Genomic DNA, 25517 nt, shown 5'->3' with positions numbered 1-25517 from the left:
TCCTGGGTCACTTCACTGGTGCATTTGCCTGGCAATGAGACGAGGCCCCACTTTGAGCCCCAGTTGCAAGGCAGGCTAGGAAGAGAAGTATCTGACCATCCCAGTACCTAGGAGTGGAGGTGGTTTTTCAGCTCACAGACTCATACAGTTGACAATTCTCCAAATAAAAGATGCCAGGAAACCAAAACAAATGACCAGGTTCTCTTTTCACATAAGAAACACACGAGAGGTGGGTCTCAGATGCTCTACCCAAGGATTGGAGCTGGCTGGCAGGTGGGAGGCTGAGAGGACCAAGACATTCGGTCTCGGGAGGGTCAAGGATTCAAGGGGCTGGAAGGGGTGGTACAAGAGATGAGAACTACAATGAAAGACACTCTCCCATTGAGGAGCACATCCTCTGAGGACCAAGTATGGGCTGGAAGATATGACTAAACTTAAGGAAAGGACTGTTATGCCCAGGAGTGCTTGGCTGGCCAAGAGCAAAGTTATTTCATAATGGGCTGCATAGCCCCTCCCTCCCATTACTAGGGAGGCATGCAACACTGAGATGAAACCAGATTCTGCTGGAATTAGGTCAGGGCAAGGGGGAGACGTGAAGACCTCAACTTTTGGATGTGAATGTGAGAAACCACCTTCCCTCCGCCTATGGCAAGACAGAGAGGGGGCAAGGGCTCCAGGTGGGGTCACAAGGCAGCTCCCCATTGGTCCACACGATGACATTATTCCTGCGGCCTCTTGTCGACAAAGGATAATGTTTCCACTTAAATGTCACCTCTCCCAGGGAAGCAGTCATGACTGTTTTGCAGCCTGTTGGGAAGGTCAGAGTATAAGCCATCAGATGACAAAGGAGAACAAATGTTTCAGGGTGCTGCTCTGGCCATTCCTCCCCTGTGGAAGCACATGGTCTGCCACTGGAAGTGGCCCCTGCAATCCCCGTGTGCTGGGATTGCCTTTCTTGCTGATGCCACCGGCTGCCTTTGGTTAGAAGCAAGACAGCCTCATCAATTCCGGTTGCTGTTAGGAGCTTTTAAAAGAGATGTCGGTGGCACTTAACACACAGCTGGGGCCAAAGTAAGGGCTGGGTAAGTGCCCGGGCTATTCAGCTGGAAATTACATCCTGCTCAGGAGCATAAATGTCACGCTCCCCAGGCCCCAACACTGGCAAACTGTGCTGGTTTCCCAGGACTGCAAATGTTCTGACCAATGGCCCTGTGCTTGCCTTCAGACACAACCTGTCTCCGTGAGGAAGGCCAAGGTGACAGGAAACACGGAGTGCTATCATTGACCTAATCTTGCAAGACCTAGCCAAGTCAAAATGCATCACTCCAGAAACCCTACAAAGGACATGATCTGTGAATCCTATCGAAGGTCATCTCAATAATTCAAACCGTACAACCAAGAAAAAATGCTAATCTAATGTGGTTGAAACCACCCACAGGCAGGTGCTTATTGCTGGTGAAAATTAAGACTTGCACATCTCTGGAGCCTTAATTCCAGAGATATTGGATACACAGGGCTTGTCCTTTCGTGGGCAAATAACCCTGTGTCGTCTTCTACTGAATACAATCGCCTAATGGCAAATTGAGTTAGTGAGATCTTAAATGCAACCGAAAGAGATTTACAGACAAATGGAGATGTTTCATTTGATTGCATAAGTAAATCAAAGCCAGAAATGCAGCAATCTGAGAAAAGACTCCCAGGCATGAGGAAGGAAGACTGAGTGTGGCCATTTCTTCAAAAGATAAAGTAACCCCACCCAGCTTGTCCTTGGCATCCTCAGCTTCCCCTTTCTAAGACTTTCACATCTTGGGGTTCCCTTGGGTACCACCAATCCCACCACGCTAGAGCACAAGGGCCCAAAATTTGTTCTCAGAATTATTCACATGCAAGTGTGAGTGACTGATATCAACCAAACTGGGAACCAGAATCAAATGTGAAACTCAAAGGAGAAAACCTCCAGAGAAACTTCAGAAATCCTCACTGGGAGATCTGGGGACCTGCATGGGGAAGGGGCTCTTCATACTCACTGTTTCCATGAAGGGACAGAATGACTGTACTCACTGGGTCTGAGTGGAAACTCCAGCTCTGCACCTTCCTTCGTATTTGGCCTTGGGGTAACCACTTGGAGCGGTTGTGAACTTCCTTATTGCATCAACAGAAAGGGGAGACCCACAGACCTCTCAGGCTGGGGATGAAGTGCAGTCCTGTTTGTGGGGGGTTTGGCACATCAGGGTGTTCATAGGACTAAAGAACTGTGACCTGGACACTGGCTCTTCCAGGCCATGGCCAGAGCAGACCAAGTTCTTGTGGAAAAATTTGCCTCCGTCAAGGGCTGTCCAGAGGTTGGTGCTTTGAGCGGAAAACCAATATCTGGCAAGCAACCCACACGCAGTCTCCGGGAGCTGCAGGTGTCTCTTGCCCCTGTGTGTCCTGAGCACTAACTCTCTTAACAAAGTATTTACTCATTGGCCTCCTGGAGCTTGTGCCTGGAGGCCTGGCCTTGGAATGAGTCAGATTGTATGACACCAAGCTCTTTTGTTCAGAAGTGATACAGGACACGGAGTTCCCATGGAATTAGCTCAAAATTAATTTAGCCACTATGGCTTATTATTAGATTTAATTATAAATTAAATTATTCGCCAAGGACTTTTTACTTTGTAAACAAGTACCGTGGAGTCAAAAGGGAATTTTTTTTTCTATTCTCTAGTCTCTCCACAGGTTTTCACAAAATTGTGGCCAAGGAGAAAAAGTGATTTGGATATAGCTTTGGATGAGAAGCCACTGCTTCCAGCCACCCTTCAGGTACTCCTGCTTTTGGGAGGAGGGCGCTTTTCCCACACAGCCTGCTGGGCACAGACAGACAGGTGTTCTCTGCTGCAGTTAATACATCATCCAAAAATCACCCCGACTTCCTTCCAGAATCCCCAGTGCTTCTGCGGAAACATCGATTGCTGAAATTAAAAAATCCAAAGAACAAGTTCTAGTCAGTCTGGGCTATAGTCTTCTCCAGAACTCCCATCACCAGTATTTCTTAGAACATGATGCTCTGCTATACCATTGTTGGAACATGAAATTATTGTAGGAATATACTTCTTATTTTAACAGTTACGTGTTCATTTTAAGGTGTATTGAAACAAAAATCACTCCTCAAAGCTGTGATTTCATGGTAATATCCAGATCTTGAAATTAAAAGGTAGGTCAGTTTGAAGAAAAGTATTAGCTAAATAATAAAATAGATGACATGTAACAAAAAATGACTAAAGTTTGCTAAATAATGTGTCGGAACCTAGCTCCTCAGAACGTGATTATCAGACAGCATCGTGGGCACCGCCTGGAAGCTTGTTAGATCTGCAGAATCTCAGGCCCCACCCCAGACTTACTGAATCAGAATTAGTGTTTTAACCAAGTCCCTAGGGGGTTAGCGTGCACTTCAGACTTTGAGAAGCACAGCCTGAGAAAACCGTGGGGGAGTGTTCCCGGGGGGTTCCTGAGATTGGATGAATCAAATACATCTAGTCGAGTGCCCATCACTCTGGCAAAATTGGGTGAAATTTTGCCCAGAAGAGACAATTATTTTGAGTATTTGCAGCCCCTCTTTCACTCTCACAGCAAGATGTTCTGTGTTTCTGTTGTGTGCAGGGCCCAGGGCCTCCCCATTGAGCTCCTTTGCCTGCATAGAATCAGGGGCTCTGCTGGCCCTAGAGACTGACCAAGCCCAGGGTGGTCTCATCTGCAGGTGAGCAAAGGGGCTCCTGGCAGAAGACAGCCTGGGATGGGCCAGGACGTGGCCTAAAGCGAATGCCTCAGAGACCTAAGGGGAGGCTGCCAGCTGCAGGGGCCAGAAGATAACAGTGTTAATTTAGCTTGGCCAGCATCCAGAAAGCTGAGCAAAACTAGGTCTCCAAGCTAAGGGCATAAATAAATAAATAACATAAAAATAAGTTGGCAGATGTTTATGCTTCCCTTTGTAACACTGGCTGCATGCATTCAGCACATCCTATGTGCCAGGCGCTGTGCCAGAAACTCCGTCCCTCACTAAAACCTCCGCAGCTCAGCATTGTCACATCACTGGGACCACAGGCAGTGAAGTCCACGTGGCTGGAGAGACGTCTTGCCTGTGGTTGCCCAGCCCTTCCCTCAACTGTTTTCTGTTGAGACTAGCCCCAGGCAAGAAGTGGGAACAGTCTGGTTGTTTTCAGGGCTGCAGCCTGACCAGTTCTCTCTAGTGGATTCATGATTGAAGAAACTCTCAGGAACCTAATAAGGTTTCAGAACAGAAAGGAGTGTCTTTATCACGCTCAGCTTTGCCAACACATCTCATCCATCCTCTCCGCACTTTGACTCAGACATGACGGACTGTTAGCCACGAGGCAAACGCGGAGGCGTCTTAAAAGAGAGTCTAAGCAAGTTGCCAAGATGCTAGTCTTGTGGCGGGTGCCTCCATGACAGAGAGCCTGAGAGGCCGCCCCTCACTGGGAGACCAGAGGAAGAGGTGGGGCCACTTTGGGAAAGTGCACACCGTGTGCCTAGTACCCAGTAGGCACTCAGTTCACGGGCGGTGCCTTCCCTCTCCCCTACTCCCTCTGAACATGGCTGACATTTTAGCTCATATCTCCCCGCAGAGAACTAAAGAGACCAAGCTAGACTCTGTCCAAATAGGAATGGATTCTGCTGCTGTTGAGACAGTGGGAGAAGCTCCCCCTTACAATGCTGTTTCTCAAATATTTTTAATCCATGCCCTGTTTTTGATAAATGTGTGCCCTTCTTCAATATTATTTGAAATTTCAAATAAAATTAAACACTGGGCTTCAAAGCAAATCAAATGAATTACGTAATTTAATATACTTTATGCAAACGGACTTCCCCCCCTGAGATCCTGATGTGACCACCAGTAAGGACAGCCTGGCTGCTCTCTGCTGAGTTTTGATGCATCAAGCCATTGCCAGGACATGATGAAAAGATGTGGACAGTACAGCAGACCTATACAGTTATCACCTGCCCAGCACGGGGTAAAAGGCTTTGCCCCTCCTCCCCCATAGATGGGCACAAGGCCAAAGCTGAGCTAATTGTAGTGCCTCGCCTGTCGTGGCTGCAGGGGTTGGCCCACGAGGTGGGCACATGACTTTACCCTCCCAGGACATTTCAAACTGGAGGGGTGGGGGAGGGGAGAGTGGGGGAGGGGAGAGTGGGGGAAGGGGGAGGGAATGGAGAGGCCTCTCTCCTCTGGTCTGGAAGCTGGACAGGAAAGAGCCCAAAGCCCAGGCACCGCATCTTTTGCCTCGTAGAGAGAGAGGTCTGAGACAGAGAAGTCTACTCCCAAGATGAGAGAGAGGCAGCGTTGGAGAGAGGTGGGCTCTCATCTGGGTCTTGGCTCCATTTGCCTCCTAAGCGGGTGCCCACCTACCCTCCCCACAGTGGCTGCTGGAGAGAGTATATTTCTCTTATTTAACTAAAAATGGTTCATTTAAAGATCTCTCTGCACCCTCAAGTAAGAGTGGCCTGACTAAAACAAGAGGTGTAGGAGAGGGTTCCAGATATCCCTGGACACTGAGGCAGTTGTCTCTCAATGCCAGTTAATTTGCACTGACCCTTCCCTGCACAGACATGGTCTTCTTCCTCTGCTTTTTCACACATCTCTCTAGATTTCATAGTGCCTCTCAGTCTTTCTATCCCCCTACCTCCCCTAATTCTCTTCCTTCTCACTACATACTTTTATCCACCCCGGCCTCTGACTTCTAAGTACTTTTGGCTGCTGGCTCACATTTCCCATAGTATTTTTTTCCTCTGGGAAATAAGGGTGCCCACATGCCCCTAATCTTGGGGCTTTGCGAGTGCTCCCCAGCTCTCACTGTTGGGCTGCCAGCCTCGCTGGACACTGCCTGTCTGCCAAAGCACACACTCTGGCCTGATGCGGGGGGGTGGAGGGTAAAGCCACAGCAGGCTTGACAAATGCACACAGGAAGCAGCCGCATTTCCTCAGAAGCTGCCCAACTTCTGCGATTCAATTTTAGCATCTGGCCAACCAAGCAAGTTGGGCCTGATACATTTATAAAATCATTTGTTGGAGCAATTATATTCTAGAATCCCATCTGTGATCTTTTATTTTCTGTTTGGTGTTACACATGTTCGGGGGAAGAAGTCAATAAAAACCATCATAATTTAATTTTAATTCACACAAAGACAAGAGACCCCAGCAAGTGACATGATATAAACCCTAACAGTTTAGGTAGCAAATGCACACTTGTATGAATGGCTGTAATACCCACTCTGGAGGCAGTGATCCAGGGTTTCAAAGCCCGTCCAGTTATATGAGCTCAGGAAAGTTCCTTAACTTCTTTGAACATCACTTTCATCATCTGTGGAATAGGTGATACGAGAGTTTGCTGTGTGAATTCAAGGTGAAGTAAGTCTCTGATACCATTGCTATTACGGCCCTGGGCGAGCTTATACCTTGTGCATTAGGACTGAGGGGCAGATCAGTGATACAGAAACACAGCCAGATCCCAATTTGCAAATTGAAGTGGAGCTTGTTGGGTTCAAATATGTCATAACTTGGGTTAAAATCTCAGTTAACCACATTGTGCTCTATTACAAAATGCTTTTTAAAGTTTTGGGGAACAGTAACCATCCTGCTGTAATTCAGCCTGCAAACAGTCACCACATTTGAATTAGAGAATTAGAGAACTTTCTAAACCACCTGCCATCCAAGAACTTCCCATTTGTGTGGGCACTTAAAAATTACAAATTCATTTGAGCTTTGCATTGCATTTGGCACTTCTTTGCATCTTAATAAGAATGGGTTTTTAAATTTTCCAGTTGTCTAAGTAGCTAGAAATTTAAACCAATTCATTTTCCATTTTAAAAATTTTCTCCTAAGATAACTGTAAATAGTAAGACTAAATTTTTCACTATGGAGGAAAGGAAGGAAACCCTCCTTCTACCACCTCCCCTTTGTACATTTTTTACAAATTTTGTAAAAGGCTATTTTCAAACCCCAAGGTTAGAGTTAGTGAATATACCCTTTTTTTACAAAATATAATTTTGTGGTGAAATGACCAAATAGCATAGAAGGAGAAAAATAAGAACTTATAAAGAAAATATTGGACTTCTAATAACTTTCTCTAAGATCCATTCATATTGCTGACTTTTGTAAGTTAGATGCTGAATTCTAACCCACCTAAGTAGACCCTGACTCTATAAATACACACACATCTAACATACTTCTAAAAGAAAGTAAATGTGTGCTGGGAAAATATTGGAACAATGAAGTTCCTGAGAGAAGTTTGTTTTTTCAAGTTATTAAAAGAAGGTGGCAAGCATTCATGAGGATATGAAAAATTTAACATCGTCTGAAGGAAACTCTTGAATATGGTTAATGTTGCTGCCAAAAATCTGAGCTATGTTATGTCAGAATGTTCAACTGCAAGCTACACTTTAATGAATGGAAAGATAGGGCAAGAGCAGGAAGTTTCTGCAGCAACATACAGCAACCTTGAAAACCAAGTTCCCAGTGTTGAACTCAATCGTTCAAGGACTACACCGTCAGATTACGTGATCTACCAGTTAATGATCAGGGGTGCCAGGTGCCTGTGAGTGGGGAGCAGGGAACAGAGGGAGCAGTCTACCCCTCTCCACGTTCTCCTCCACAACACTTAGGTGGAAACAAAACTTGCTTTGCTCTGTCTGAAAAAGTGGGCACTCCAAGAGACGCAGCTCTGGACTCAGAAAAGGTCACGTGCTACCCTGCATTGAATACTTCATTCCCATCTTTTCCACGCAGCTTGCTCACATAGTAAGGTTGCTATTTTTATCAGCTATCTTCAACCCAGCTGTTGCTTCATGTTAACATGGCGACTGGTGTGAAAATCCCAGCAGAGGCGCGTGAATCCCACAGGGACCTGTCTTCTGTCATTTCTAGAACAGATAAAATGTCATGAGCTTCAGTGGGGTATGGGTCACATTCATTTCACCAACAGAGACAATGAGAACATTTCTGACATTTAAGTGATGTGGAGCCAGGGACCAAAATTCCCCCTCATCTGCCCCAAACAAAAGCATGCAGCATGCACACACATGTCTAGTGACCAATAAGGAACCATGAATCTGTGTAGAAAAACTGGAAGCTGGGGTCTTCCCATTTCAGGGTTAGGCCATGGCTGTCCCAGGTGCTGGATGTTGTGGCGTTATGAGGTTTGGACAACTGCATAGAGTCCAGTCTGGAGGTTGCCCCAGAGAACCCACTTCCTTTTTCTGACTTAAACTGTGACTTGTCATTTTAAACCCACTCTTTGTATTTCCTCTGTGAAAATAACAGCATTTTGGTGAGACTGTGTATGGGAGGAGAGAGTGCCACATAAAACTTAGATGATTTAAAAATACAACTCTAATTGCAGGTTTGTTTTCCCATGGTTTGGCAAATTAGGGGGGTAAATTGGAGGGGCAGTTGGAACTTGCCCCAGGCGCAAAAAGACTGCTTGGTTATCCCTCCAATGGTGTAGTCCTGAGTTCCTGCAAAACCTATGAAAATATGATTTTAAGAGCTTCCTTCTTGAACAGCAACTACTTTCTACATGGGGATATTCTGTGTCTGAGTGCTGCAATTTAGAATATGAGCATCAAGGGCTTGGATTTCTCTTGAGTTTTCTCTCTCTGGCTTTAATAGGAGGACAAAATGATTTTCCTTTTTATTCCAAAATTCTCAGATTCTCTTAAGTATAGATGAAATTCAGTGAAGAGATCAATACCTCACATAGCCCCACAGGACACTGAGGAGAAGAGTTAGAGCTTCCAAATTTCTATACAGACCTTGATCCACTGTCATTCTATAACACCTTTAACATTAAGGAATAGTCTAAAGGGAGGCTAAGGTGTGAAGACACTGTGGATTGACATACAGTCCATTTTGACCTCCGAGTAGGCCTTTCTCAAGACTAACAACTAACAACCTCAAGTTAACAACAGCTTTTCCAGGATCCCTTGCAGCTCAACTTTTGGGTACGATTCCACTTGGGCCCATTAAGTACCCTTGCACAAGTTTGGAAGGCAGGAGTAAGGTGGAGACTCTGTTGGGGTTGTTTCTACTGACAAGTCACTGAAGATGTGTTGGATTGTGTGACAGCATCAGCCCACCCAGTTTCACTCTTGACCTCCAGAGGCAGAGCATAAACAGAGCACTCATCTTTGCTGGTGTAGATGAATAATCACTACTTGCTTCAGAGCCCATGTTTCTGAGTAGCTTTCCGAGCACTGGGTTGCAATTAAGGGAAAGTGGCCTACAGGCAAAGTGTCTAGGGCAGCTTCTAGACTCTCCTTTCGCCTGGCTGTGGCAGCTTCCCGGCACACCAGTCATGCCTCGATGTGTTGTTCATTGTTCCTCAAAGCCCATCCTGAGGACTGGGCTTGAAGCCTTCCTGTGAATTTTTAAGCACATAGTTCCTTGTATTAAATCCTTTTCTGCTCAAAATAACTAACATGGGTAAACCCTGACTTAGAAAGCAGGCAACACGGAGCTGTAGAAAATTGGATTCCAGTCAGCTGTATCCTCACTAACTGGTACGGGTCTCCTTCTGCCAAATCCTTCCATGGGCTCATGTCATAGCTTCCACTTTCACAGAGAAAACTGGGGGCATGAATTCCCTCAACTTTGACTTCTTACCTGTGACCAAATGCGTTTCATGTCTTTACATGTTCCTTCACATTCTGAGAGAAAACAAATCCATCAACAGAAATTTTTGTAAATAATGTAGAGCTTTACTCTTGGTGTTTCGAGAGAGTGAGTCTCTGGGGTCTCTCCCAGTACACACCACAGAGAGCTTCCCCCAGATCCCATTCAGACCTCCCCCGCCACCACCACGGGCTGGCCCTAATTTGTCCTGTGCTCCCTTCCCACGACGCAGCCCCTTCCCTCTCTCCTCCCCTCCAGAGTGAGTAGGTTCCCACAACCTGCGTCATCTGCCCACCAGGCCTGCAAGTGGCTGGGATCCCTTGACACCATAGCCCCTGCTCCTCCCTTGCCTCCCAGTCAGGCAAGCTCAGAAAGGTCCAAAGGTTGAGAAGTAGAGTTTCTCTATTATTCTGACTGGTTTTCTCATGAGAAAATTCCTGGTGAGTAACATTCTCTACCTGGCCATATAACTTCACACTGGAAGAAAAGACATGAACAAGTCAGGTCTTTTCCAAAGCAGATGGAATATAAATCTAAAAAGGCAAGAGTATTCATCCTTTTAAAAAATTGTATTGAGGTGAAATTCACAAAACATAAAATTAGCCATTTTAAAGTAAACAATTCAGTGGCATTCAATTCACTCACAATGTTGTACAAGGGCCACCTGTCCTAGTTCCAAGACATTTCCACCACTCCAAAGTAACCCCCTTGCCCACTAAGGAGTTACTTCCCGCTTTTCCTGCCTAAGTCCCTGGCAACCACCAATCTGCTTTCTGTCTCTATTCTGGATATTTCATTTCAGTGGAATCATACAATATGTGTTCTTTTGTGTCTAGCTTCTCTCACTTAGCAGAATGTTTTCAAGATTCTTCCATGTTGTAGCATATTTTAAAACTTCATTCCTTCTTTTTGTGTGTGTGTGTGTGTGTTATAAATTAAAAGTTATTATTATTATTATTTTAGATTTTAACATCTTTATTGTAGTATAATTGCTTTACAATGTTGTGTGAGTTTCTGCTGTATAACAAAGTGAATCAGCTATATGTATACATATATCCCCATATCCCCTCCCTCTTGTGTCTCCCTCCCACCCTCCCTAACCCACCCCTCTAGGTGGTCACAAAGCACCAAGCTGATCTCCCTGAATATCCCACTATATGCATATACCACAATTTGTTAATCCATTTGTCCACTGAGGGACATCTGGGTGCTTTTAAACTACTTTTTGGCTATTGTGAACAGTGCTGTATGAACATTTGTGAAAGAGGAACTGTTTGAGTAACTGTTTTCCATTTGGGGGGTATATACCTAGGAGTATAATTGCTGGGCCATATGGTAACCTTATGTTTAACTTTTCAGGGAGTCACCATACTATTATCCACAATGGCTGAACTATTTTACAGTCTCACCAGCACTGTACAAGAGCTCCAATTTCTCCACACCCTTTCCAACGCTTATTATTATTATGTTTTTTACTATAGCTGTTCTCGTGTGAAGTGGTATCTTGTTATTTTGACTTGCATTTCCCTGATGACTAATGGTGTTGAGCATCTTCTTGTATGCCTGTTGGCCATTTGTATCTCTACTTTGGAGAAATTATCCATCCATTTTAGATCTGTAAAGCTGATGGCCTTTGGAACTAGAGAAAATTGGGTTCAAATAGGTTCAACTATTTAGAAGCAGTGTGACCTTGGGCTGATTACTTCTCCAGCCTTCATTTTCTTCCTCCATGCACAGAATAACTTCACATGGTTGCCTCCTTGACATCCTTCAGGTCTTGGCTTAAATTGCTGGCTCCTAGAGACTTTCCTGATACTCTTCTTTAAATTCAAGTGTTATTCTGTTTCATAGTATCCAATTCTTTCCTTCATACCATTTGACACAGTTTGTAACTATATATTCATTTGTTTGTAAGGTTTTGTCACCCATCCCCTCTGCTAGACCATTCACTCTTTGTGGTCAGGAACCACTGACTATCTTGTTCACAAGTGTATATCCACAGCATGGCACAATGTCTAGCAGATAAAAGGGTATATAATGTTTGCTGAATGGGGGAAAATAATAAATTATTAATGATATTTATAGGGAATTAAGTAGAGTGCCTAACACATCAGTTGTTCACAGTGGGAAATTTTGGAAATGCGGTCAGGGGGAAGGGAGAAAGTTTCTGGTCAACACAACAATTGGGAAGGCACTACTGTCATTTAGAGGGCAGGGGCCAAGAATGCCTAGACAATGCCTGTGGGGCAGCCCTGTAATGCAAAGAACTGTCCCACATCCCTCATAACTTTAGAATATCCTACCAGACATTGATATAGGGGGGACATCTGTCTGTAATTATCTGCATTTATAGGACTCGGTTTTACATATAAACCAAAAGTAACATTTGCACATTTTAATATGCACTGAATTTTCCAAGAATGCAACTATCATATAGATTTAGAAAAGACTACATTGTATTTTGTTTGAGACTCCATTGAGAATTGTTCATCTTTTCAGAAAATCACATCCCCATTAGCAACACAGCTTACGGTATTTGGACGCTCAAAATAACACTCTAGGATTAGGCTGTATCTGTAAGTGTGATTCTACATATTGGTGCAAAAATCTGATTAGTTCATTATGTCTTCTAGTCTAGACATGTCTGAGTATCTACATATTGAAATACACATTCTTTTAGTATAATTTAATTTCTTTTTTCTTTCTTCTTCATATTTAAAGTATATTAATTATTTTGAAATAATGTATTTAGGTAGGTAATCTATGAATTTTATTGCAGGATCTTAAAAAAACAAACTCTTTGTTTTAAAGGAAAGCATTGAGTCTAATAGGGATTAGAACTCTGTATTAGATGCTTTTTTTCTAATAACAATGATAATAGTAATGGAAATTTACAGCTTTGCCTGAGATGAATGGCAAAAGAAATAAGATCTTTCTTGTTTTTATTCTAAGATCTTACTTTCCTATTCTTATTGCCAAAATACTCCTTTACACATACCCAGGGACACTTTTAATACTTTGTGCATTCCAGGTATTGGTGCCTAAAAGAATAAGGTGTATTACAGACCTGTGAGTAAAATTTCTACACATCAACCCACAGTGAGGTTTGAAAACTGTAATTACACAAAGTCTGGCTGGGGTTTGAGAGATGTGTGATATAGCAGAGAGTCCTGGGTAATATGTACTGTTTGGTCCTGGGTTTAAATCCTGGCTCCACTCCTTAGTAATTGTATTATCTCAGGCTAGTTGTTTAGTCCTCTGAGCCTCAGTTTCCTTGACTGTAAAATGGAGTAAATGACAGCCGTCTCCAGGGTTGCTGTGTCATGAAATATGATCATGTGTATACAGGGCCCAACACAATGCAGTCACTGATGTGGTAGGTACTTAGTATTAACTTCTTTCTCCACCTTTGATGTCCCAAATTATTCAAATAATTGCCACCCAGAGAACACAGGTTTATATAGCATCTCAGGACTATGAACTTACAAAATGATCACACACCACACTCATTATGGGCTTGGATCAAAGAAGTATATTTTTACACTACATTCTATGCATTCTGCTCGATATAAACCATGGTCCAAGGTTACTAAACCTGCAGTTTGCTAATGAGCATTTTTCCAGGAATTCTGTAGCTTTCATCATTCTAAAAGGTGATTGCAATCTCCAAAGGTTAGAAATAACCACCTTAGAGAAAATCGATTCATCAGTTTTGAGGCAATTATCAAATGATCAAGTTATGTTTTACTTTACAGATACTTAAGTATGTTAGATAACTTAATGTCAACCAACCACCAAGACTCAACCACTGTCTATTTATTGTGTTACTTGAAAGAAACAAAAATATTCTCTGGTTCAAGGAACTGTTGACTGAGACTAAGAGACAAAAACTTCAGACTACTTCAGAACACTTGGAGCAAGTGTAGCTAGATATAGTTCAGAATGAACATGTCAAAACTGAGGCTATTCAACAAAGAGGAGAATTCATGTAGAAGAGATGAACTTGGAAGAGGTGGAACACTGGTGATATACTCGTGGTGTTGTCAATGGATATAGATCTAGAACTAGCACATATGTGAAGAAACATTACAATGACCTCTTAACTGAGTCAAGCACATATGGCATTGTATTGTGTTCAATTCAATCTTACTAGTAGAAACCATAGTTGAAGTCAACCCATTGGTTTTGATGGAAAAATGCCTGCAGTCACTCAACAAATATGTATTGAATTTTTTAGTATGTATCAAGCACTGAATAAGAAATTGGGGACTCCCAGGTGAGCAGTCAGACAAAGTCCCTGCCCTCATGGAACATACAATCCAGAGTGATAGATAAATGTTATCTCACTACAAGCGTACAGCTGCCTCCTTGCAATATAGGAAGGAACCAGTATCTATAGGAACATAAAACTGCACCAAATCTAGTCTGAGACATCCAGAAAGAATTTCCTGAGGTAGTGATGGTTCAGCTGAATTTTGAGGAATGAAATGAAGTTAGCCTGGCGGGTGGGAGGGGTGGTGAACATTCCTGACAGAAGAAATAGCATATGTAGAAGTTATGTTTTTACCTTTTAATATTTTAAAATAAATCTAGAAAGGAGACTCAAGATGTCTAATCCAGATCATTCTGTGTGCTATATTATTCACATCATAATTCTGCAGTCTTTGATTTTTTTTAATGTTTTCAGTCAATTAAGAAAATGTCCCCCAAATATTTAAAAATACCATCCTAGGACCCCAAAAAGACAATGGCTTAGAGTCCATAAAAACTGTAGGAGCAGGGACACCTACTGAAATGACCAAGTAATTGACTGGATCTTTATCCAAGATAGAGCCTTGGGTAGGAGAGAAGCAGAGTGGTTAGTCAGTCTTGGGGCAAGGAGTGCAAGGTCATCAGGATTCAGTGATGGTGGCCTGCACAGTGACAGAAGCTTTACTCTGAGTTGTAGTTCACTAGAAAGGACTGATAATGATGTAATTTTACATCCAGAAATGATCTTAGAAATAATTTTTTTCGATTCTCCTTTATTCTCAGATAGCCAGACTTTTACTGTATCATGCCATCTGGCTAAGAAATTTTTGTTATAACTTTTTTAAATTGATGAAAGTAATGCATTTATTTATTTTGAAAAATTGGAAATTATGAGAAACAGTAACAAATCAGAAAAGCACTCATAATCCTATACTTATTTTATTCCATTATGGGGTTTACAGTTGTTTAAGTAACCATGTCTATTTTTTGTATTGTCAGATTTTTTCTTTCTCTTTTTCCTTTTCTTTCTTCCTTTCTTTCTTTCCATCCTTCCTTTCTTCTTTCCTTCCTTTTTTCTTTCTTTTCTCTTTCCTTCCTTCTTTCCTCCCTCACTCCCTCCCTCTCTCTCTCTCTATCTTTCTTTCTTTCTTCTTAAATAACGCTGCAACAAACATCTTTGTTCCTAAAGTTTTGTTACATATATTATTCTCCTTTATTATTCATTTCTAGAAATAGTATTTGGACTCAGAGGAATTGAATATTCTTGAAGTTCTTGATACATCCTGAATTGATTGTCAATGGCTGCTGATGTCACTGGATGAAATATTGATGGGGAACTTTATAAAAGATGAATCAGGCAGAAAACAACTAAATATCCTGATTAACCTTAACATCACTAAAAATGTGACAGTCAAGCACTATGTTCAGCCCTTGATTTGTTGCAATAGAAAGTACAGAGCCCCCTCTATTAAATATTCTTGCTGAAATTTAAAAAAAAAAAAAGAATGCAAACCCATCAAGCTTCTAGGATTTAATCCCAGTTTACAGGACATACAAGAGATAGAGAAATAAGTTAAACAATGCCACAAGGAAATAATCAAATACAGAATCTGGAAAAGTATACTCCACAAATAATTCAGTTCTTTCAACAAGTGGCATAAACTGAAAGAGAGAGGTAACTTCACGGAGAGACGTAACAACCAAATTCAATCTGTGGACCTTTCTTGGACCTTGATTCAAAAAAACAACTATAAGAAACCATATTTGAAACAACTGGAGACATTTGATTATGGACTGGGTCTTAGAAAACATTAGAGTAATTTTCTTAGGAATGAAAATGGTATTATGGATATGTAAAAGGTAGTTCTTACCTGTGAAATATTCATACTTAAGAATATACAGGTGAGGGCTTCCCTGGTGGTGCAGTGGTTAGGAATCCGCCTGCCAATGCAGGGGACACGGGTTCGTGCCCCGGTCCGGGAAGATCCCACATGCCGCGGAGCGGCTAGGCCCGTGAGCCACAACTACTGAGCCTGCGCGTCTGGAGCCTGTGCTCCGCAACGGGAGAGGCCGCGACAGTGAGGAGCCCGCGCACCGCGATGAAGAGTGGCCCCCGCTCGCCGCAACTGGAGAAAGTCCTCGCACAGAAATGAAGACCCAACACAGCCAAAAATAAATAAATTAATAAATAAATTAAAAAAAAAAAAAGAATACACAGGTGAAATTAGATAATATCTGGGATTTTATTTGAAATACTCAACAAACAAAATACAAGTGTGTGTATGTGTGTGTTGGGGGGGTGTTAAATTAAACATGTTTGTCAAAATGTGAATAACTGATGAAGTTGACATGCATAGGTGAGCTTCACATTTGTCTGTTTGAAATTTTCCATAATAAAAAGTAAAAATAAATGTGTTAACCAGGTAGTACTAAGAGAGTGAATTTTATTTTGGAATTTACGGGTTGGAACCTATTTTAGTTGTAAGCAGTAGCATCTTCTGCAAAATTATCTCATGTGTCTTTTGAAATTGGGATACTAGGATGGCACAGTTTGCATAGCTCTAGAATTGTTGTGGAGGTGCAGCACTGGTCATCCCACACCATGGACATCCCTGAGCTGGAGCCACGGTGAAAACTTGAAGTAGTTGCCTCTTTAAAAGTAAATTCCAGATTTTCATTACAATCTACAGGCTCAACATAATAGAAGGTCAACTTCTTAGAGGAAATCCAAACTATTTAGGGAGTACTCAGAACAGAAATTTTTTCCTGAACCCAAGCTGGGGTGTTATACTCAGCTAATCTTACGGATGCCCAAGTCCCCTGAAAGCTGGTTCTTTATCCTTAAATGTTTAAAAAAGAAGGTCAGATGAGATAGCTTCAAAAAGTGGGGTGGCATATTATCTTTGAAAAAGTTTATCTAGTCAATGTATTAGATAAGGAAAGTGATGACTGCCCTACCAGATTAAACTTGAGAGTTACAAGCTGAAGCTGACAGAGGGCATTTGATTTGGGCATTTACAAAACAAAAGATAAGACTTCAAAGAATTATGCTAAGTGAAATAAGCCAGACACAAAGGAACAAAATATTTTATGATTCCATTGACATGAGGTACCTAGAATAGACAAATTCATAGAGACAGAAAGTAGAATAAAGGTTACCAGGGGCTGGGGAGAGGAGAAAATGGGGAGTTAGGGTATACTGGGTACAGAATTTCAGTTTGGGATGTTGAAAAAGTTCTGGAGATGGACGGTTGTGATGATTATATGACATTGTGAATGTACTTAATGCCACAAAACTGTATACTTAAAATGGGTTAAAATAGTAAATTTTATGTTTTGTAATATTTTACCACAATCAAAAATAAACAAGCACACTCACAGAGAAGGGAAGAAATGGAGTGGGCAATGGAATGGTTTCCTGCCTCAGCTCATTTGCTCCTCAAATGATGTCCTTTGTGGTTGTGCCATGAATAAAAAAGTATTTCTAGCTTTTGCCTATCAAACCACAGTCTATTTTACAGTTCAGTGCTTCACAAACTCAACCGGGCCTCGGAATCACCTGCCTGGTTTGTGAAAATACAGGGGGTTTCACACCCAGAGTTTCTGATTAAATAGGTCTGAGCTGAGGCCTTAGAATTTGCATCTCTGCTAAGTTCCCAGGAGATGCTTATGCTCTGGTCTGGGAACAGCTCTTTGAGAACCATAATTATCATCTAATATACTCTTTCCATTGTTTAAAAAAATGTCCTAAAATGTTTCCCTAGTTGCCTGTCTAGAAAAATTAGGAGCTTTTCAGATGCAAACAAAGAAAATTCAACCCAAACAATCTAAAGTAAAAATGGTATTTAATAGCTCCAATCACTCAGAAATCCAGTGGTAAGGCAGTCTTCAGGTACTGTGTGATTAATTGACCCACCACATTCTCAGACTGATGGCTCCATTTTTGTTATGGGTTGAATTGTGTCCTACCCCCTCAGAAAGATATATTGGAGTCCTAACCCCCAGGGCCTCATAATGTGACCTTATATGGAAATAGTGTCTCTACAGAGGTAACAAAATTAAAAGGAGGTCGTTGGAGTGGGCCGTAATCCAATATGACTGGCGTCCTTATAAAAAGGGGAGAAATGGACACAGAGATAGACACGCACACAGGGAGAACACCACATGAAGATGAAAGCAGAGCTCAGGAAGATAATGTACCAGCCAAGGAACGCCAAAGATTGCCGCAAACCACCAGAAGCTGCAGGAGAGGCCTGGACAGATTCTCCTCACAGCCCTCAGAAGGAACCAACCTGCTGACACTTTGATCTCAGACTTATAGCCTCCAGAACTGGGAGACGAATTCTGTTGTTTAAGTTACCCAGTTTGTGGTACCTTGCTATGCCAGCCCTAGGAAACTAATACAATTTTAAAAGATTTTCTACCTGGCCCTCTTCTGTGGTTGGCTTCATCCCAGGCCAGCTCCCATCAAGTAGTAGCAATGGCTTTAGCAAATTCCAGAACTCATACACTCACACATACCCTCACATCAACCATCTAGAGGAAGAGTCTGTTCCCAGAGGAGAAAAATGAAACTCTTTCCCAGAATCCCCCAGGAGATATCTCCTGAGTTTCATTTGTCCAAATCAGACCATGTGCCTACCCTGGAATCAATAACAGTGGTCAGGGGAATAGAAGATGCTAATTGACTCAAGCCCATAAGGGTCCATTCTTGAAGAAGACTGATTAGAGGAAAAGTGTGCTTCCCTAGAGGAAAACCTGGGGCAGCTGGTTGGAGAAGGGAAGCTGTGCAACCATAATTATATTGTCATCTAGGGACTGGAGAAGGAGATTAACAGTGTGGCAGGCACCATGAGCTGAAGAAAAAATTAATTACCACTTTTTCTTTTTTTATTGAAGTATAATTTACACACAAAAAAATTCAACAGTTTTAAGTATACAGTTTGATGAGCTTTGACAAATGTAACAACCATCCGATCATGATGTAGAACTTTTCTATCACTCCCAAGAAGTTCGTTTGTACCCCTTTGCAGCCAATTCTCCTCCCCCCACCCACAAGCCCAGGCAACCACTGATCTGCTTTCTGTAGAACAGTATCACTACATTATAGTGTTAGTGTACATTTTCCAGAATTGGCTATGAGTGAAATCCTACAGTATGTAGTCCTGGCTTCTTTTACTTAGTCATAATGCTTTTGAAATTTATCCATTGTTATAGGTACCAGTAGTTTTTTACTTTTTGTTCATGGTCTGTTGAACGGATATACCAGGATTTGTCTGTCTGTTCATCAGCTAATGGACATTTGGGCTCTTTCCAGTTTGGGAGCTGTTATGAATAAAATTTCTATGAACATTTCAGTACACATCTTTGCATAGCAATATGTTTTCATTTATGTTGGGTAAATACTTAGCATTGCTAGGTTTGTGTGGTTGTATGGTAAATGTGTGTTATCAATTTTAAAAACTACAAAACTATTGGTTTTCCACAATATTTAGTCACATTTGCACCTCTGCAAGCAGTCTATGAGAAATCTTATTGCTCCAATTTGACATTGTCATGTCTTTTCATTTTAGACATCCTAGTGGGTATGCAGTAAAATCTCATTGTGGCTTTAATTTGCATTCACGTAATGACTAATAATATTGAGCATCTTCTTATGTACTTATTTACAATTTTTATATTTTTCAATGATGTTATCTGTTCAAATCTTTTGATCATCTTTAACTGGGTTATTCATCTTATCATTCAGTTGTAAGTGTTCTTTATATAGTCTGGATACAAGTCTGTCATTAGATAGATTTTTCATAAATATTTTCTTTTAGTCTGTAGCTTGTCTTTTTATTTTCTGAACAATATCTTTGAAAAGCAAAAGGTTTATACTTTAATGAAGTTCAGCTTATCAATTTTTTTCATTTATGTTTCATGTTTATGTCTTACTTAAGAAATCTGCCTAACTTATTGGCACAAAGATGCTTATGTTTCCATCTAGAAGTTATGTAGCTTTAGCTCTTATATTTAGGTCTGTGATCCACTTATAGGTAATTTTTATATATGATATGATATAAGGAGTCTAGGTTTGTTTTTTGTGTATGAATACCCAATTGTCCCCACAGCATTCATTGAAAAGTTAATCCTTTCCTTATTGAATTATGTGGTACCTTTGCTGAAATTCAGTTGCCCGTACATGTGTGGGTCAACTTGTGGACTCTCTGTTCTGTTCCATTGATATATAAATATACTTAAACCAATTGTATGTTATTTTGATCATCATAGTTTTTTACTAAGTCTTCAACTCAGATGGTATGAAACCTCGAACTTTGTTCTTTCTCAAATTTGTTTTGGCTATTGTAAATCCTTTGAATTTCCATATAAATTTTAAAATCACCTTATCAGCCTCTACACCGTTCCCCCCCAACAAAAAAAGCCTGCTGCAATTTTAATTGGTACCACATTGAATCTAAGATTAATTTGTAAATTGTTAACATTGTAACAATGTTCCTATCCATGAACATGGTATATCTCTTCATTTATTCACATCTCTTAAAATTTCTCTTAGCAATGATTTAAAGTTTTTAGTGTACTGCTCTTGCACATATTTTGTAAATATATTTCTATTTCCAAAGTTATTACATATAATATGTATTATATTTCTAATTTATTATTGGTACTATAATTTTAACTGCCAATTTATATTTATAAATATAATTAATCATTTTACATTGATTTTATATGTTATAACCTTGCCAAATTCGCTTTTTTGTAAATCCTTTCAGATTTTCTATGTACATGGTTGTGTCTTCTGTGAATAAAGAAAGTTAACTTTTTCTGTTTGTATGGCTGTTAGCATAAGTGATGCTATGTTGGGCTCTTACAATTTCTCCTGTCCTCCCACTGACCCCCCTACCCAGGACTGTACTGTGCAGTAAACCACTTCTCTGTTGTCAAGGGCTTTTTAGTTAATACCTATTGTTTAGTAATCATTAGGACCAGGTGGCCTCTATGCTCTGTTAGTCTGCAAACAATGATGAAAACCTTAGCTGACGTATTCCCAGCACCCACAAGCCTAGTTACCCATTCATAAATCTTAACTTAGGAATGCACATCCTGTTTCCAAGCACCTACCCTCATACCCTAGGTTAACTATAAAGTTGTCCCAATGGCCCCTTGGTGGTGCAGAGTGCAGCTGCAAATGCTTCCAGATCACTGTCCAGCCAATCCCAATCCCACTCTGTGAGTAAGTCACCCTATAATAAACTGATCCATTGATTATATGGAGCTGCCTGCCTCATTCTTCACTCTCAATATGCCTTCTCAATTCAGTGGACACTTCCCTCCATACTCCAACACTTCCAATTTATATAACTTTTATTTCTTTCTCTTGCTTTATTGCATTGACCAGCATCATCAATAGACATTGAAAGAAAGTGGTGAGAGTGGACATCTTTACCTTGTTCCTGACTGTGATGAGAAAACAGCTATTTTGAGTTGCTGCCTATGCATTTTACAGTATGACAACCCTGCTCACACCCAGAGTTGAGGTTAAGATTTCCACCACAAGTTCCCATTTTACTTTTCCTGGGGCACATTTTAAAATAACTACTTATTGTTGAGCCCTTGAAAATTTAGTGACCTCTGCCCCAACCATCTTGTAGGTAACAAGTGCTTGCTACCTGCTCTCTGTCATCTGCTGGATCATGACCTGGGATGGAGGACTGCCCTTTACCAGGCTCATTGCACACCCCTGTCCCCATTTCTAGGATCTATAATACATCTTGTCACTTTACTTCCTTTATTAATATATTGAAACTGCACCTTCAATCAAAACTACCCCTGGGGCTTCCCTGGTGGTGCAGTGCATAAGAATCAACCTGCCAACGCAGGGGACCTGGGTTCAAGCCCTGCTCGAGGAAGATCTCACATGCCACAGAGCAACTAAGCCCGTGAGCCACAACTACTGAGCCCATGTGCCACAACTACTGAAGCCTGTATGCCTAGAGCCCGTGCTCCGCAACAAGAGAAGCCAGCGCAATGAGAAGCCTGTGCACCACAACGAAGAGTAGCCCCTGCTCGCCACAACTAGAGAAAGCCCACATGCAGCAACAAAGACCCAATGCAGCCAAAATTAAATAAATAAAATAAATAAAAAAGAATTTTTAAAAAACTACCCCTGGATTTTTGCTTCCCTAAAGTGGAAGGTCGGGTGCTGAAGGAGTCACCTGCCAACACTGTGTGGATGGCTTGTGCCTCCTCATTCAGCAGGTCATATTTTGCATATTCTTAACTTAATATACCAGCTACACACAGGCCCCCCCAACACACTGATTTTAAGTGTAAGAACTCAGTCTTTCACTATAAATGTATTAGCTGTAGGGTTTTTGTAGGTGCCCTTTATCTGGTTAGAAGACAAATTTGCCTCCTAATCATAGTTTACTGAGAGTTTTTATCATAAATAGATGTTGAATTTTTAACAAATCTATTGAAAAAATCATTTGAGTGGTTTTTTTTCAGTCTGTAAATGTGGAGAGTTACATTGGTTGATTTTCTTTATTATTATTATTTTTTAATCCCTCCACCCCCCTTTCCCCTTTGGTAACCATAAATTTGTTTACTGTATGTGAGTCTATTTCTGTTTTGTAAATAAGTTCATTTGTATCATTTTTTAAGAGTCCACATATAAGTGATATCATATGATATTTATCTTTCTCTATCTGACTTAACTCACTTAGTATGATAATCTCTAAATCCATCCATGTTGCTGCAAATGGCATTATCTCATTCTTTTATATGGCTGAGTAATATTCCATTGTGTATATATACCACATCTTCTTTATCCATTCAACTGTTGATGAACATTTAGGTTGTTTCAATATCCTAACTATTGTAAATAGTGCTCCTTTGAATGTTGGGGTGCATGTATCTTTTCGATTAAAGTCATATTTTCTGGATATATGCCCAGGAGTGGGATTGCTGGATCATATGGTACATTGGTTGATTTTCAAGTGTTAAATGAAACTTGCATTTCTGGAATAAACAACGCTTGGCTATGATCTATTATTTATTTTATATATTGTTAGTTTCAGTCAACTAAAATTTTTTGTTAAGGATTTTTATGTCTATGTTCATGAGGGATATTGGTCTGTAGTTAGGGTAATGTGGACCTCATAAAGTAAGTCAAGAAGTTCCCTCCACCTTTATTTTATGGAAGAATTTGTGTAGAATTTGTATTAGTTCTTTAGACTCCCAGAAGAGAAACAGTTGTTCACCATAAACCACATTGTTTGTACAAACAATTTAGGCACATTGAGCCACTATTATCAATTCTGGAAATAATAGTAACCCGTCAAAATCCAAGGTCGCAGACACCAGCCAAAGGCCAACTTTTCAAGAAAATCTGTCCAAGGACAGCAGTCTTAGGCCTTTTATATTAACTCTTTTCTGCCCACATGGTGTATTGTTTCCCATCCTTTCATCTGCTAGCATATATTTGACTTTATAATTTAAAAGGCTTTCTTGTAGGCAGTATGTATTTGGATCTTGCTTTCTTATCTAATTTGACGGTCTCTGGCTTTTAATTGGAGGGTTTACATCATTCATGTTTAATGTAATTATCAATATAATTGATTTAAATCTATCTTGCTATATTTTTACTATTTGTTCCATTTGATGTTTGCTCCATTTTTTCTCCTCTTTTCCTGCTTTCTTTTGGATTGAGTATTTTTATGATCCCGTAATATCGCCACTATCAGCTTATCAACTATACCACTTGGTTTTATTATTTTCAGTGGTTACAGTTTACAGTATATACATATATATAGTTGACCCTTGAACAACAGGGACATTAGGGCACCAACCTTCTGTGCAGTTGAAAATTTGCATATAATTTTACAGTTAGCCCTTCCTACCAACTGTTCCACATCCATGGATTCAACCAACTTCTGATTGTGTACTACTGTAGTATACATTTATTGAAAAAAATTTTTGTGTAAGTGGACCTACTGAGTTCAAACCCATATTATAAAAGGATCAACTATATATATGTATATATATAAAATATTATTTGAGATAAGATTAAGATAATTTATATGCAAATTAATAACCATAATACATTAAATTGATAAATTATAATAAATATATACATCATGTATAAAAATTATCTTAATCTTATTTCAAATAATATTACACAACTTCCATAGTGTAGGAATCTTAAAATAGTATAGTTCCATTTCTACCCTCATGACTTTGTGCTATGGTTGTCATATATTTTACTTCTATATATGGTATAAGTCTCACAGTACATTATTTTTATTTCACTCTAAATAGTCAAATATTTTTAAAGAGTTTAACAATAAGAAACATTTATTTTTGCTATAATAATTAGCTTGATTCAAAATTCTAGAAATTAAGATATTCATATCTGACAATAGCAAATACCAAAACCAAAATTCAAACACTGGTAGTCATTTTGAGTTAACTCTAAGTAAACTCTGTATCATTTAACTGAGCACTGTCTATGGCGAAGACTGAGTACTTGACAGTCATTATTTAATATACGGCACAACCCTCATTGACTTCAGTCACCAAATATTACAGAGATTGTGGCAAGTATCTGGCATATAAAAATTTTTTTCCGGGCTTCCCTGGTAGCGCAGTGGTTGAGAATCTGCTTGCCAATGCAGGGGACACGGGTTCGAGCCCTGGTCTGGGAAGATCCCACATGCCGCGGAGCGGCTAGGCCCGTGAGCCACAACTACTGAGCGTGCGCATCTGGAGCCTGTGTTCCGCAGCGGGAGAAGCCACAATAGTGAGAGGCCCGCGCACCGCGATGAAGAGTGGCCCCCACTTGCCACAACTAGAGAAAGCCCTCGCACAGAAACGAAGACCCAACACAGCCAAAAATGAAATTAATTAATTAATTAATTAAAATACTTATTAAAAAAAATAAAAATAAAAAAATTTTTCCCACACATAAAGGTTTTCTTTTTTCTTTTCTCAATTGCTTTTAATACTTTTATCCACCAATCTAGCACAATCATGCCCCTCAGATGTTTTTACAACAAATTTTGACCCACATACTACAAATACCCAGCAATGGAAATTGGACCCTCATCTTTTACTGATTTCTCTGAGAATTCTCTACTTTCAATGCAAAAAATTAAACAGCTCAACTTCTTTTTTTTTTTAAATCATCAATTTTTTTAAAAATTTATTTATTTATTTATTTTTGGCTGTGTTGGGTCTTAGTTTCTGTGCAAGGGCTTTCTCTAGTGGCAAGCAGAGGCCACTCTTCATCGCGGTGCACGGGCCTCTCACTATCGCGGCCTCTCTTGTTGCAGAGCACAGGCTCCAGTCGCGCAGGCTCAGTAGTTGTGGCTCACGGGCCCTGTCGCTCCGCGGCATGTGGGATCCTCCCAGACCAGGGCTCGAACCTATGTCCCCTGCATTGGCAGGCAGATTCTCAACCACTGCGCCACCAGGGAAGCCCAAACAGCTCAACTTCTTATGTACTAACCACAGCAGCAGCTCATTATTATAGCTTCCTCCAAACTGTGCCAATTAGCTCTTTAAACTAATTGAACTAGTCTTTCAATATATTCATTGGCAC

The 25517-nt window shown here is 40.6% G+C and overlaps 1 long non-coding RNA gene across 1 annotated transcript; it reads left to right on the top strand.

Moving 5' to 3' along the window:
• The first annotated feature begins 5245 nt into the window (after window positions 1-5245).
• Window positions 5246-24870, top strand: LOC309625551. The gene is made up of 2 exons (XR_014242590.1): window positions 5246-15817; window positions 16134-24870. It is a non-coding gene; the product is annotated as an uncharacterized lncRNA (long non-coding RNA).
• The last annotated feature ends 647 nt before the right edge of the window (window positions 24871-25517 follow it).

This window comes from Balaenoptera borealis (assembly GCF_965194805.1).
Source record: "Balaenoptera borealis genome assembly, chromosome: 3".
NCBI classification, from domain to species: Eukaryota; Metazoa; Chordata; class Mammalia; order Artiodactyla; family Balaenopteridae; genus Balaenoptera; species Balaenoptera borealis.
This window is presented reverse-complemented; position numbering and strand designations above follow the sequence as displayed.